Consider the following 16,428-nt stretch of genomic DNA (forward strand, 5'->3'; position numbering starts at 1 on the left):
ACAGCGTCACCTGACTTTTCACCACAACTACAACCACCATCATCACATTCATCGCCATAACTGCCCTGGGGTTTAACTCTACCCGTGGAGAGCTGTACCAACTCTACTGAATCACCAACAGTCCCAGCGGTCTCTTTTGCAGCATCGGCTATCACCTTCCTTGCCGAACACCACGGGTGGCATCACAAATTATCCCCATCTTTATTCCCTAAATTCATAATTTTCATATTCTTTATTTTCATTGCAAGCCCACGGTTATGGACCGGGTCACTGCTGCCGTGACATCCCCTTTAAGAACTGACCGGCCCAGTAACGAGTAAAGCCGGCCCTAGGGGGCGTGGCACATTCATGTGGTAGGGGGCTGGATTGGGAGGTGGTCCACTGCTTACCACGACCGGACAATGCAAAGACGAGACAGAGGCAGAATTCAGTTGTAACAGATCCTGGTTTATTGGCAGTCCTCCTGATGACCTTAGCCATGCACCGCAGTTCCTTTACAGCTCTCCGTTTCCAGGCCCGGGTACCTTTCACCTTTCCTTTAGTCGTGATGACGTCCCTCGCGGATCTTTTGCTGGGGCTGTCCTAGACCAATCTACCGCCAGCGCTTCACCTACCCAAGGTCGTCGTTCAATCGGTACCCCCGGGGCCTCGTCTGTCCTGCGGTACGTCATGTCAGGGCCACCCCCCTGACTGTCTTCTGTCAGTCCCCTGGTCAAGCTCTTCACTGTTCTCCATCTTCTGTCCTGAGTCTTCCTCTGCTGAGCTCCTCCCAGGACTAGCCTAGCCTCTGGAACCCCAACCAGTCCTATTTATCCCCTCTCTCACTGGGAATTTCCCACCTGGGTTCCTATCTCCCCGCCCCCCATGACTAAGCAGTTTCTATAGCCGTAAGCTGATGATAAGTCCTGAACTACACTCCCCCCTGCCATCTTGTGGTCAAATTACGGTACTGCACTCCCTTTTCTGTCTCTCCTTGCTGTTACCTTTCTGTCATTGCCAATCTTCGACTGTAGTGCACAAATCGTCTCCTCCTACTTCCAGTCAAGTCCGTCCGTCAAGTCACCTTCCCCACACTCCCCCTTCCTTTGTCCATTGTCGTCCCGACAATCGTACTCCCTACCTATGTCGTCCTAAAGCTTATCCACAGTCTGTTGTCGGACCGGTCGCTGGGCCAAACCAAACCGGGAGCACCATGCTCCGAGCAGCCTACTGCTACTCGCCGATGCGCACGCCACGTGACTTCTTTTAGGTTGGTGAGGTCCACCCGGACTACTCTACGGCGTGTACCTCCCACTACTCTCACCTTCTGTTACCCTCTACTGTCTGGAACGCCATGACCGAGGCCTTTCGCTTACCTGGTCATCGCTGGTGCCCGCCAATCCTTTTGGGGTGTCCGTGGTGTCGGGACCTGACTGACGGACCACTGTCTGGTTCGATATCTCTCGTCTCTTTGTCCTTCACTTAAAAAGAGTCATGGTCGGTGTCTTTGTCACATCTACCTCGTACCCGGGACCTGTTACACACATTTTTTTTGTTACACACACTACTCATTAAATCAACTTTTAGCATACCGTTACCTCTACTTTAATAACAATAGGTGTTACTCAACCAGAGTAACCCCTTTTCCTTTAACTCCTTCTTCAAACACACTATTTCAAACATAAAACGGAAGTACTCCCCCTTCCTTTAACATTAACACCTCCCCCTTCGCATCCCCGCTATATCAGGAGAAAAGAATAAACAATAGAAAACATTTTCTTTAACTTGGACGCCTAACTGTCCTTTTGGGCCTGTACAATGGTGCAGCGAAATCCCGGTAGTCCGGGCCATCTCCTGACGGCTGATGTTGCGCCAATCCAGCAGGGGGAACCCCACAGCCGTGAGATCCCCGGGGTGCTTGAAGTGTCTCTGTGAGTCCTTCCACGGGTCACGGGGCCTTCATGCTCAGTGATCACGGCTACCGCGTAGTAGCCGCATAGTAGCAACCGGAACCAAGGCGGCCGCGGGCACTGGCGAGTTGACTGCAGCCAAGGCCGCAGATGGAACAGCGGCGACCGCAGAGGCTGGTGAGTCAGTCGCGGTGACCTGGTTGCAGCGGTGACCTGGAGCAGGGTCGACATGGCGGCAGAAGCGGCCACGGGTGCTGCCGGGCAGGCCGCGGCTGGCGCTGCGAGTGAACCGGAGACGGCCACGGAGCAGGCCGCAGCCAGGGCCGAAGATGGAGCAGCGGCGACTGTCAGCAAGGAGGCCGCGGAGACAAACGGCCCAGCCTCCGCGGCGGACAGGTGCAAAGTCGCAGCAGCGGCAGGCCGAGACAGGTAGGCTGCCGCCGGGGTGTGAAATGCGGCAGGGGTGGCCGCAGGTCTGCTCTTCGCCGGCGATGCGGGACGGGGCGCTGCCGAGCGGGGTGGCTCGGGTTCGGTGTCAGACGCGTCGGTCGGCCCGGCGAGGGCCATGGAGTCATCCGGAGCCGGGGTCACCGAAGAGTGGGATGCTGGGCGGGGAGGCCGAGTGCCGGTGTTGGGGCCCCGAGGCCTGTCTGGTGCACGGAGCGTGGGGACGGGATCTGCCTGGGGTGCCGGCGGCAAGGCCGGGGGATTTTTCACCTTCCGCGGCGCCACGGCTTCCAGCAAGCTTTCCCACAGCTCCCTCAACAGCCGTGGATCTTCACCCCGCCGTCCGGTAGGGCCAGCCTCCAGGCCCGATGATTCCGCAGGGAGACTCCCTGAAGATTCCTTTGGTGACTGTTCCAGCGGGGCCCGTCGTCGCTCCTCTGATGACAGCCAATGATCCGGAACAAAGTCTCAGATTTGTAATCCACACGTGAGCAAACTTGTAATCCACAGGAGGGCAGCTCAAGTCCCTTTAGACTCTTCGAGGTACTTCCGTCGCAGGCTTGCCACTGAGGTTGTAGTATTAGCGGCGGCGATCCTGCCGACTACGCCAAATGTGGTAGAGGGCTGGATTGGGGGGTGGTCCACTGCTTACCACGACCGGACAATGCAAAGACGAGACAAAGGCAGAATTGAGTTGCAACAGATCCGGGTTTATTGGCCGTCCTCCTGACGACCTTAGCCATGCACCGCAGTTCCTTTACAGCTCTCCGTTTCCAGGCCCGGGTACCTTTCACCTTTTCTTTAGTCGTGATGACGTCCCTCGTGGATCTTTTGCTGGGGCTGTCCTAGACCAATCTACCGCCAGTGCATCACCTGCCCGAGGTCGTCGTCCAATCAGTACCCCCGGGGTCTCGTCTGTCCTGCAGTATGGCGTGTCAGGGCCACCCCCCTGACTGTCTTCTGTCAGTCCCCTGGTCAAGCTCCTCACTGTTCTCCATCTTCTGTCCTGAGTCTTCCTCTGCTGAGCTCCTCCTGGGACTAGCCTAGCCTCTGGAACCCCAACCAGTCCTATTTATCCCCTCTCTCACTGGGAATTTCCCTCCTGGGTTCCAATCTCCCCGCCCCCCATGACTAAGCAGTTTCTATAGCCGTAAGCTGATGTTAAGTCATGAACTACACTCCCCCCCCTGCCATCTTGTGGTCAAATTTCGGTACTGCACTCCCTTTTCTGTCTCTCCCTGCTGTTACCTTTCTGTCATTGCCAATCTTCGTCTGTAGTGCACAAATCATCCCCTCCTACTTCCAGTCAAGTCCGTCCGTCAAGTCACTTTCCCCACATTCACATTAGTGGTATCTGATAAGTGTCTTCTGATGCGTTTTTTTAACGGTGCAATAGTGCAGCCCATGTACTGTAATTTGCATGCAGTACACTTAATAAGATATATCACTTTGGAAGTGTTGCAGTTAATAAAATTCTTCAAAGTAAACACTTCTGTGTTATTAGATGTAAAAGTTTTGGTTCTAGTCACATGACTGCAGGCAATACATTGGGCATCATCACCGCCATAAAAACCTGTGCAGGACACCCAGGTACGTTTACTACGTGTGTTGTCACTCAATAATAAACTGGGTGAGCGTACACTAGCCAGGGTGGGAGCACGCTTGGGCACAAATCTCACCTCTTTTTCCCTCAAGATATTACTAAGAACTGTGTCATGATTAAATACGGGTACGGTAAGTACTTTCTTATAATACCAACTACCGTATATCTTTATACTGGGGAGAAAATCCCGTTGTGAATGTGATATTATTAGAACTTATGAAAGTATTTTTATGGATGTTTTCTATTGCAATAAGACTCTCCTATCCATGTTGTTGACAATGTTTTGGGCCCTTATAGCCTCTATGCTGCAAGCGTTTTTTTATTTTTCCAGCTTCAATAGGAAAGATCTCATTCTGAGAACAATTCCTTTTAGTTCTGACATATTCACCTAACAAAATATTTCTAATCACGTGTGATGGACGACAGGAATAAGTTCTCAAAATTGAGTTACTATATGTTTTTTTCGATATGGAAACACACATAAAACATCATTTTTACCCGTTAAGGTGACATCCAAATAGTTAACTTCTTTCTTACTATAGGTGTGAGCAAATTTTAAATTGAAAGGATTAATATTGATGTAGTCAATAAACATTGCTGCCTCATCTTCTGTACCCATCCAGATTAATACTAAATTGTCTATGCATCTACCAAAAATGTGAATTTTATCCAAAAAAAATATTATTTTCATTGAAAATAAATTGTTCTTCAAAAGTGGCTACCACAATGTTGGCTAATGAGGGGGAAAATTTTCCCCCCATGCTCACGCCACATTTCTGTAAAAAAAACTATTGACAAATGAAAAATAATTATGTCTGAGCAAAAAGCTTGTTGCTTGCACAGTAAATGATTGGATTTTATCTAGGTAGGTACTATGTTTTCTCAAAAAACCTTCCAAACGATCTAAAGCAATGTGATGTGGTATAGAAGTGTACAAGTTTATGATGTCACATGTTAACCACGAAAAACATTTCTCCCTTTTCATATCTTGTAAACTAGATACTAAGATCTTGGTATCTTGTATGAAACCCGGTATATTCTTCACCAAAGGTTGCAGGTAAAAATTGATCCATTCCCCTAATTTTTCCCCAAGGAGTCAGGACCCAATACCAGATATCTATGGCATAAAGGGGGGGGGACCTTTGTGAACTTTTTGCACGGAGTGGTAAATTGGAATGACTGGTGAGCTGATTACCAATTAATCAAAAGTTGTTTGGTCAAAGGCTCCTTCTCTCAAACCCTCCTGTAACAATCTATCCAATTTGTCTTTATACAAAGCAGTAGGGGCTGTGGCCAGGGGGATATAAGTGTTAGTATCTTGTAAGATTTTATAATTTTCCTTGAAATAAAGAGATGAGTTTAACACTACTATTCCCCCTGCCTTATCTGCCTTTCTAATAACCAGATCCACATTGGATTTTAAAGCAGACAGGGCTTGTTGTTCTGCTTTGTTCAGATTATGAAACTTATTTTTACCAGTTTTATCAAGATAATTGAAAATATATCATTACAATGGCCAGCAGATGACACCAGAAGACAACAAACTCTGTAACTAGCACGATAATACAATTAAGACATTATAATTTATGTCCTAGTGATATTTGTAAGCCCTGAAGAGATGGCTGAACAGCACAAGCAGGAGGTTACACCAGGAGATCAGGGCTTTATGTCAGTCATCTCATATACTGATGAACCTGCCCTAATCTATAGCGGTGGCATGTTCTTATTTCCTTTGAGTTTTGCTGCCTGCATATGATTGGTCACTATTATATAGAAGGAAGAAGTACACGCTCCCAGTGAAAACTGTCCGATAACACATAAGGTGGCTAGGGTGGTACTCGTGGCAATGAGCTGTAGTATTCCCACACCCTGGGATCCCAGAAATTAAATATAATGTCCCTTCTGCAATGTGTATAATGTGCACAACAAGACACTCACATTAGTTGTCAGAGTCCCATCGGCTTCTGTCACTCCAACTCCATATCAACGAGCTCCACAAACCATTCCAGAGACAATGTCCTTTTTCAATAGTTAGACTTTACTTAGCAGTAGGGTATGTATCACATTGCACAGCACAGTGTACACAGACTGACATATTTCCAGCTTTCCCTGCCCTCCCGGCATTTTCTTTTCCTTCCGAAAATCCCTGCCTCGTTCCTGGCAATCCCTGCCTCGCTTACGGACAATCTCTGTCCCGACCGTGTCTTTAGGCCCACCAGATTTCTACCATTCCCCTGGTCCAGCTTTGAGTTATAGGGTAACGGGCTCACCGTCTCAGCTGCCCCTTAGTCCCAGCCATAAGCTTCGGATCCTCCTCGGAACGGTTCTGTCTAAACTGATGACCGACTGCACGACACTCAGCCTGGGGTCCCTTCCTGCCTTAGCAGCTTCACCCCGATGGCTGTCAGACTGTCCTATCTCAATGTCACCACTTAACTGACTACTGACCAGGAAGTACTAGTCTATACCCCACTGTTCTATGCTGCACTACCCTATAGCTCCTCCCACCTGGAAAACCCCTATGCAAACTAAACCTTAGCTAATAATCCTATTACATTAACATTAACAAACAACAAGATGCCGCACTTAAGACATGTGTACAGTATCCACGGGGGGGGGGGGGGAGACCTTATGGACTCTGTCACCTCCTAACAAACACACACTTGGAATTGAAAAGTTAAAAAGTTTTTTTTAACTTAAACTCAGTACCTTCTCCAAATGGTGCTACAGCATTGATTCTGGAACAGTTTTTTTTTCTTCTGCGCTCCTCCATTCCAAAGTTTTGCTCCTGGCAATATAGATGCAAGTTTTCATATCAACCAACTGGGTATATACCACAGGACTTTTCTGTGGAAACAAACATGTTTTGATTGAGGAGCATCAAAAATCAAATGCCCACAAAGACGTTCTGTAGTAATGCTCAGTTGGCTAAAGGATATATTTGCTACTTTTTTATTGAGGTGCATAATTTTGGAATGAATCTGATCAAAAGAAAAATGAAAACTGTTCCAAAATTAGTGGAACATCACCTATTGGAGAAGATACTCAGCTAAAATTAAAATATCCAATGAAAGGTCCTCTTTAAGAGACTATGCACATTCAGCAATAGTGACCACCAATGATGCAGAGTTTTCCTTCTGTCTTCAGCTGGATCGTCAGGGAACGTCACATTGGTATTTGCTGGTTAGAAGACTAACTTCCTCTCTACTTGTCAAAAAGACAGCTGAGCATACGCAGTATCATGCTTTTATGCTGACAGCTGGAGAGGAACACATTATACGTAAGACCAGTCTCTTTTTACTATGAATACCAACTGTATTTGCGCAAAGCTAGAATTCAGTTTCTCAGTAGGGCTTAAGATGTGAATTTAAATAAAGGCATTTTAGCTGAGAAAATAAGAATGTCATGCATGGAATATAGAAAAGATTTGATCTATTCTAATGTGATGTGAGATGTGTTTTTAAAACATGCTGTATATTGCAATACATAGAGAAATGGCGGTACCCCTATGAAGCTCAGCCTATGGCCAGGATCACAATTGCGAGAAACTCGCACGAGTCTCGCGTCTCAATACCCGGCACTGCCACCGGCACTCGGACCGGAGCGCTCAGTTGCATAGAAATATATGCAGCTGCACACTTCGGTCCCGAGTTCCGGCGGCAGTGCCGGGTATTGAGACGCGAGACTCGTGCCTATGGCTGAGCTTCACATGGGGACTAAGATAGCAGTTGCAGGAGGCTTCAGCAGGTTTCCAGCTACCATATTAATCCATTGGTTCACAGTCTTTGTGCCACTGGTGGGCTGATGAGAGCAAATTTGCCAGTGCACCAACAATGGCATCATTTAAATGACGCTGTCAGATATTGAAACCAGTATTTAAATGGTTAAACTGTTGTGATCAGATCTGCACTTAAAGGCAGATTTTTGTTATCTAATACAGCCGGCATCTGCCTGGTATGAAGCTGGCTTAGTCCGGAGATGGCATAAAACTTGTTTAGTGACTGATGATGAAAATATATATTAAAGGTCATTAATGAGATAAAAGTATGAAACCCACTTAGTTATAAATTTTTTGGAGCAACTTTTGTTAATAGGATTTGCAGTACAACCCCTTAATATTCATTTCTCTTTTTAGTTTCATCCTTTCTCCAATCGCAAATCAGAAAGATTTCTAGCATATTTGTCCATTTCTCCCCTCTCCCTTCCTGGAGCTGCAGGAACTTTTCGCCACTGCTCTATCTGCAGTAGGAAAGACCCAGGTCATTACGTCAATCCCCATAACATTGCACCATCAACCAGGCTGTTTACTTCAGGATCATGTAGACACTTCTGAGGGCTGAAAATGTTATGTTGCCAATTGCTGTTTCTAATAACCTGTAACTGGTGGTTTCTAAATCTGAGCACCAGTCTAAGACCAGAGTCACACCAGTGAGAAAAGCGGATGAGTGCTATGCACGAAAAAAATCGCATAGCACTTGTCCCAATGTTAATCTCTGGGGCAGCTCCCATCATCTGATTTTTCCTTGCCCGTATTATACATGCGGAGGAAATCACAGCATGCTGTGATTTGCACCATATTATGCCCGAGACTCGCCAATGCAAGTCTATGGGTGCAAGAAAAAAACGGATTACACACGGACCATACATGTGACTTGCGAGAAATACGCACCGGTGTCCTTTAGAAAAGCTGGCAATTCAGTGTGCGATACAGTAAATTCACACTGACATGTTTAATAAAGAATAGAAAGAATTGATATATACACATAGAATACATACAGTATATATATACAGTCATATGTAAAAGTTTGGGCACCCCTATTAATGTTAACCTTTTTTCTTTATAACAATTTTGGTTTTTGCAACAGCTATTTCAGTTTCATATATCTAATTACTGATGGACTCAGTTATATTTCTGGATTCAAATGAGGTTTATTGTACTAACAGAAAATGTGCAATCTGCATTTAAACAAAACTTGTCCGGTGCAAAAGTATGGGCACCTCAACATAAAAGTGACATTAATATTTTGTAGATCCTCCTTTTGCAAAAATAACAGCCTCTAGTTGCTTCCTGTAGCTATTAATGAGTTCCTGGATCCTGGATGAAGGTATTTGTGACCATTCCTGTTTACAAAACAATTCCAGTTCAGTTAAGTTTGATGGTCGCCGAGCATGGACAGCCCGCTTCAAATCATCCACAGATGTTCAATGATATTCAGGTCTGGGATCATTGTCTTGCTGAAATATCCATCCCCTGCGTAACTTCAACTTTGTCACTGATTCTTGCACATTATTGTCAAGAATCTGCTGAAACTGAGTTGAATCCATGCGACCCTCAACTTTAACAAGATTGCCGGTGCCGGCATTGGCCACACAGCCCCAAAGCATGATGGAACCTCCACCAAATTTTACTGTGGGTAGCAAGTGTTTTTCTTGGAATGCTGTGTTTTTTAGCCTCCATGCATAACGCCTTTTTGTATGACCAAACAACTCAATCTTTGTTTCATCAGTCCACAGGACCTTCTTCCAATATGTAAATGGCTTGTCCAAATGTGCTTTTGCATACCTTAGGCGACTCTTTTTGTGGCATGCTTGCAGAAACAGCTTCTTTCGCATAACTCTCCCATACAGCGTCTCCTTGTGCAAAGTGCACTGTATTATTGACCGATGCACAGTGACACCATCTGCAGCAAGATGATGCTGCAGGTCTTTAGAGGTGGTCTGTGGATTGTCCTTGACTGTTCTCACCATTCTTCTTCTCTGCCTGATATTTTTCTTGGCCTGCCACTTCTGGGCTTAACAAGAACTGTACCTATGTTCTTCCATTTCCTTACTATGTTCCTCACAGTGGAAACTGACAGGTTAAATCTCTGAGACAACTTTTTGTATCCTTCCCCTGAAAAGCTATGTTGAATAATCTTGGTTTTCAGATCATTTGAGAGTTGTTTTGAGGATCCCATGATGCCACTCTTCATAGGAGAATCAACTAGGAGAACTACTTGCAAGTGGCCACCTTAAATACCTTTTCTCATGCTTTGATACACCTGGCTATGAAGTTCAAAGCTCAATGAGGTTACAAAACCAATTTAGTGCTTCAGGAAGTCAGTAAAAAGTAGTTAGGAGTGTTCAAATCAAGAAAATGATAAGGGTGCCCATACTTTTGCATCAGACAAATTTTGTTTAAATGCAGATTGCACATTTTCTATTAGTACAATAAACCTCATTTGAATCCAGAAATATAACTGAGTCCGTCAGTAATTAGATATATGAAACTGAAATAGCTGTTGCAAAAACCAAAATTGTTATAAAGAAAAAAGGTTAACATTAATAGGGGTGCCCAAACTTTTACATATGACTGTATATATATCTATCTATATATATATATATATATATATATATATATATATATATATATATATATATACACACTAGATGTAGGCCCGATGCTATCGCAGCGGAAGGGCACAGTGCTCTCAGAGCACGCGGGATTTCCGTTACAAACAAAGAGATATTCTCACCTTCCGACGGCCCCCGATCTCCTCTCCATGCTCCTGGCATCTTCCGGTCCCAGTAATGCTTAGCACGAAGGACCGGAGATGACGTCACTCGCGCAAGAGCGTGACATCATCAGCGATCTTTTGCGCAAAGCATTACTGGGACCAGAAGATGCCGGGCGCATGGTGAGAGGAAGGAAAGAGTCAGGGAGCCATCGGAAGGTGAGTATATCACTATTTTTTATTTTCTATTTTTTACAGGTTTATGGTACCAAGGGCCTGGAGGAGAGTTTCCTCTCCTCCAGACCCTAGGTACCATCTGCACATTGAGCGCTGCGCTGGTCATCTCCCAGCTGCTTCGCTTCTGACCTCAGTGCAGCATGAGATGACCCGCGGCAACCATCGGGAGATCAGTGGCTAGCGCTGCAGATCTCCCGACGGTAGCAGTGGCGTGTGTCATTCGAATGCCGCACCAATTCGCGGCCAGACTGCGCTTGTCGCTGATTGGTCGTGGCCGGCCGCGACCAATCAGCGACGCGGGATTTCCGTTACAGACAGAGAGAATTAGACGATTATATAGTGTATATATATATATATATATATATATATATATATATATATATATATACTGCTCAAAAAAATAAAGGGAACACTATTCCATTTGCAACAGGCTGTTTGTGTTCTCTTTATTTCTATGAGCAGTATGAGACATATATATTTTTATATGTCATAGAGTTCTACATAGCATAATAGCCGCTAAATCAATTGCGCTCTTCTGTAAAATCATTACACAACCCGACATGATATGACACATGGTTTACATATAGTAAACCACGTCATATCAAAATGATTTATATATGGCAGTGTTTAATAAATTTATTAATTTGTGTTCGGAAAAATTTGGAACTCTTGGGGTTAAATTTAAGGCTATAATCGCAGAAAAAAATTGTGTGGGCTCCCGCGCAATTTTCTCCACCAGAGAGGGAAAGCCAGAGACTGTGGACAGATATTAATAGCCTAGGAAGGGACCATGGTTATTGGCCCCCCCTGGCAAAAAATATCTGCCCCCAGCCACCCCAGAAAATACCTACACTTAGCCTCTCTATTCCAATTGCCTTTAGTGGTGGCTCATGGGTTAATAAGGGGTTAATGTCACCTTGCTATTGAAATGTGACATTAAGCCTGGATAATAATGAAGAGGTGTCAATAAGACACCTATCCACTATTAATACTATAGTAGTAAAGGTTTAAAAAAGACACATATGCATTAATTAAAATTATTTTAATGAAATCAGTAGACAAAGTTTTTGACCAAATTTATTATGCTACCAATCCAACAGAATCCCTTGTTCTCCTGTAACAAAAAAAATAAATAAAAAATAACAATATCCATACCTCTCTGCAGTTCATTCAGGCCCCCTGCTGCAATCCATCACAAGGGGTTAACTAGTTTACATCCGGGACTGGTGCTAATGCTACCGGCCAAGCTGTAAACCACTGCAGAATGAATGAAATCATGTCTGCGCAGCCTCCCCGGCTGACCGGGGATGAACTCATAAGCGTGGGAAAGTGACTACCGCTGACGTCACTGAGGCTACACGGAGTCCCTGGCTGACCTTGGATCTATTATATGTCCATTTTGCAAGCCAGCGAGAAAATCTCGCCATACGGATGTCACATGGATGCTTAGATGCGAGAAATTTGCATCCTCGCATTACAATCGGATGACATACGGATCACTGTTCATGAAACATTTGTGAAAAACAGACCGTTTTTTTATATGTCGTGTGTGACTCCAGCCTTAATCTTAATATACCCGAGTCACTATCATTTACCTCAATATTTATATTTAAAAGGGTTGTCCACTACTAGGACAACCCCTTCTCGACCTGAATGTTTGCCCCTGTGAAAATAAAAACAATTATACTCACCTCCTGTGCCATTCACGGAGCTAGTGTGCAGTTGATACGACATGTGAGCCCTATACCCAATTAGCGCTGGCTTCACTGACCCCGTCTATGGATGTTTACATAATCAAGAGACAGTGAGAGCTGCGCTGGCCAATCACTTCATCTTGATTACTAATACGTCTGAAGGTGGGGTCAGTGAGGACAGCGCTGATTGAGCGCATGGCTCACGTGTAGAGATGGGCTGTAAAGTTTGGCGTCCGTACTGAACACCTACTGTTTGACCATGGACACCGAACATAGACTTCACCAGGAAGTCCGGGTTACTGTTCGGGTTTGGCTGCCCAAATATCAAGTTTTTGTCATACTGTCATGTGCATGGCAGCGCGGCAAACACCGCTTCTCATCGGTGGTAAAATCATCCCTGCTGGTCAGAGAGCCATGGTTTTCACATTGTCAAAAGACAGTGTGAGTACTCAGCTGTGATTGGAGTTATAAAGTTTACCTCCGGTCACCGGTGTCAGCGGATGGGACTACTGCTCCCATCATCCAACATCTGCTACCACTAATAACTGTGAGATCAGGAGCAGCTGATGTGCGTATTCATTAGCTGCTCCTGCACTGTAAATAAATCATTTAAAAAAAAATGGCGTGGGTTCCCCTGTATTTTTGGCAACCAGCCAGACAAAACTCACAGCTGGGGGCTGCAACCCTCAGCTGTCAGCTTCAACAAAGCTGATTATCAAAAACAGAGGGTTCCGCACATTGTTTTTTTATTATTTAAATGAATCATTTTAAAAAAATGGCGTGGGGTACCCCCAATTTTTGACAGCCAGCCTTGTTAAAGCAGACATCTGGGGCTGGCATTCTCAGGTTGGTAAGGGACCATGGATATTGCTCCCCCCAGCCTAAAAATAGCAGCCTACAGCTGCCCAGAAAAAGCACATCTATTAGATGCGCCAATTCTGGCACTTTCCCTGGCTATTCCCACTTGCCCTGTAGCGGTGGCAAATGGGGTTAATATTTGTGGGATTGAGGTCACCTTTGTATTGTCCGAACCCGACGGACCCGAACATCCAGGTGTCCACCCATCTCTACTCATGTGTCATAACAACTGCACATGAACCCCGGGAATGCGAGTTTTGACTCCGCTGGAACAGTGCCGGCACAGGAGATGAGTATAAAGTGTTTTTATTTTTACGGGGGCAAACATTCAGATTGAGTAGGGGTTGTCCTAGTAGTGGACAACCCATGTAAGGAGATCTAGGAAATTAAGATAAGTATAGCTGTAAATCAGAGTCATCACACTGCAAAACTAATTTAAAGATAACCTGTCAGAGCGTTTTTCAGTATGGCTGAATTTGGTGTTTAACCCTTAATAAAAATAATACCATTTTGTTACAGTACCGATGTGCCAGACATGAGAAATATAATGTAGAAGCCATATACAAATCAAGTTGGAAGGGCATCGGGGGCGTGCAAGTGCATTTGATGTTCACGGCAGTAGCAGCTCTCCATTGTGATGACTCCCAGTCCCCACTGCTCAATTTACTTGAATGTAATGGATGAGGACAGGGATACTGGAATTAACTGTACTCATATCTGAACTTATGGCTTTTAGTGGAGTTATCATTTAAATAGTTGAAGTTTCATCTTTTCTTTGTGAAATAACACATCAGCTCTGCACACTTATCTGATTGTGTTCTGCTAGACTCCCATATTTCTTGGACATCATGAAAAGTGTTTTCTGTTGAAGTTGTCACATTATCTGTAATTTCCTGCAGTCTATTATCATATGAATATCTTCTGCCAACAATTGAGGGGAAAGGCTTTGTTTGCAGGTTTATTGACTATGGTGGAAAAAAAGAGAAAATTGTACTTTAAATGTATTATCCATGACCATTATATATATGTTCATCACTGTCCCTCTTATCTGGACATATTTATTTGCATAATGTCTTTCGTTCCTTTATAGCTTTCCTTGCAAGTTATTCATCCAAAATGTCAGAGGTAAGTGTCTGAATATCAAGACAAATACAAGGAGGTTACCTCAGATAGTGTTCAATTTAACCAAAGTGAGTGAAATCAGCTTCTTAGAATATGTCGTAGGATGTATACAACAATGATGCTGTCTGCCTGGTAGTGAGGCTAATTTGGGGAATCATAATAGAGGACTCATAGAAATGTTGATTTATTTATTTAGAAATGGACATTATCACAAATTATGAACACTATTACCCATAGGGAGAACTAGTGTGCCGGGTTATACAGTGCTGTATTTTGCCTTTTTATGTTCCTAGTCAAGTGCAACAATGTTAATGTTGGGTTGATACTTTGCATCTCATATTTCTCTTCTATTTGCTACTGGGAAAAAACAGACTGCAGAAAGGGAATAATAATGTTTTGATTGGGGACCTTTTCCTTTCCTTTCTCTTCATCTAAGGATTTATTCCAAGTTTTAGAACTTGTTCAGACAAGCTTATAATACAGATGTGTGCTGTCCAAGTAAAAATCAGACAGGACACTGACCAATGTTATTCAATAGGGCTGTTCAGATGATAACATTTTAAAATTGACGTTATCAAATACTGTTTTCTAGATTAGTAATGGCAATATATCTGTAAAAATTGAACGCAATACGGATGTTGCATGAATAGGCGAGTCTTGTCAGAGACTTATTAGAGAATAGTGCATGCTGCACTTTTTTAACACAGATACTCCGATATCACATAGATGTACATCACTCAGATGTCACATAGATGTAAGAAATGGATACAATGATGGCATATGAATACCACACAGATGACAATAGAAATGGAGATCAGCCAAGTTTTCTGGATGAAAATCAGTTTTTCCTATGCTCATCTGACCCCAGCCTTAATTAACCCCTTTCCGACATTGGGCGTAAAAGTAGGCTGATGTCAGACTCCCACTGTTCAGTGCGGGCTCCAGCGCTGAGCCCACACCTTTCCGGGCACATAACAGCTGATCTGTGCCAGCAACAGCCTAGGGTGGAATCGCAATCCACCCACGGCTGTTTAACTAATTAACCCCTTCCCGACATTTGACGTACTATCCCGACGTACTATCCCGTCCATGGTACCCGGGCCCCTATGACCGGGGACGGGATAGTACGTCATAGCGATCAGGGGCGCCCGTTGTGGGGAGCGCCACTGATTGCGGCCAGGTGTCAGCTGATTATCACAGCTGACACCCAGCACTATGTGTCAGGGGCGGTCACGGACCACCCCTGGTACGTTAACCCCTGGCACACTGCTCAAACATGATCGCAGTGTACCGGGGGTTTTGGGAAGCATCAGAAGGGAGGGGGCTCCCTCCGTGCTTCCCTGAGACCCCCACAGCAGCGCAATGTGCAGCGCTGCTGCGGGGGCCTCCTTCCCTGCAGGTCCCCAGATCCAATATGGTGGCAGGGACCTTCGGGGGCCTGCAGAGAGCTGGCTTCCTCATGCCTCCAAAGCGCAGGCATGAGGAAGGTTTGTGAAGCGCCTGTGACAGATTGCTGATCTGTTACAGCGATCTGTGATGTAGGGTTGGAGTTAGAATTGGGGGGTTTCCACTGTTTGGGTACATCAGGTGCTCTCCAAACGCAACATGGCGTCTGATCTCAATTCCAGCCAATTCTGCGTTGAAAAAGTCAAATGGTGCTCCTTCCCTTTCAAGCTCTGCCATGCGCCCAAACAGTGTTTTACCCCCACATATGGGGTATCAGCCTACTCAGGACAAATTGCAAAACAACTTTTGGGGTCCAATTTCTCCTGTTACCCTTAGGAAAACAAAAAATTGGGGGCAAAAATATCATTTTTGTGGAAAAAAATATGATTTTTTTATTTTCACGCCAGGGCATTATAAACTTCTGCGAAGCACTTGGGGACCACCACACATCTAGATAAGTTCCTTGGGGGGTCTAGTTTCCAAAATGGGGTCACTTTTGGGGAGTTTCAACAGTTTAGGCACATCAGAGGCTCTCTAAATGCGACGTGACACCCGCAGACCATTCAATCAAAGTCTGTATTCCAAAACGTCACTACTTCCCTTCCGAGCCCCGACGTGTGCCTATACGGTAGTTTTCT

This window comes from Dendrobates tinctorius, unplaced genomic scaffold, assembly GCF_039654945.1.
Source record: "Dendrobates tinctorius isolate UK_male_01 unplaced genomic scaffold, ASM3965494v1 ptg000008l, whole genome shotgun sequence".
Classification (NCBI taxonomy): Eukaryota; Metazoa; Chordata; class Amphibia; order Anura; family Dendrobatidae; genus Dendrobates; species Dendrobates tinctorius.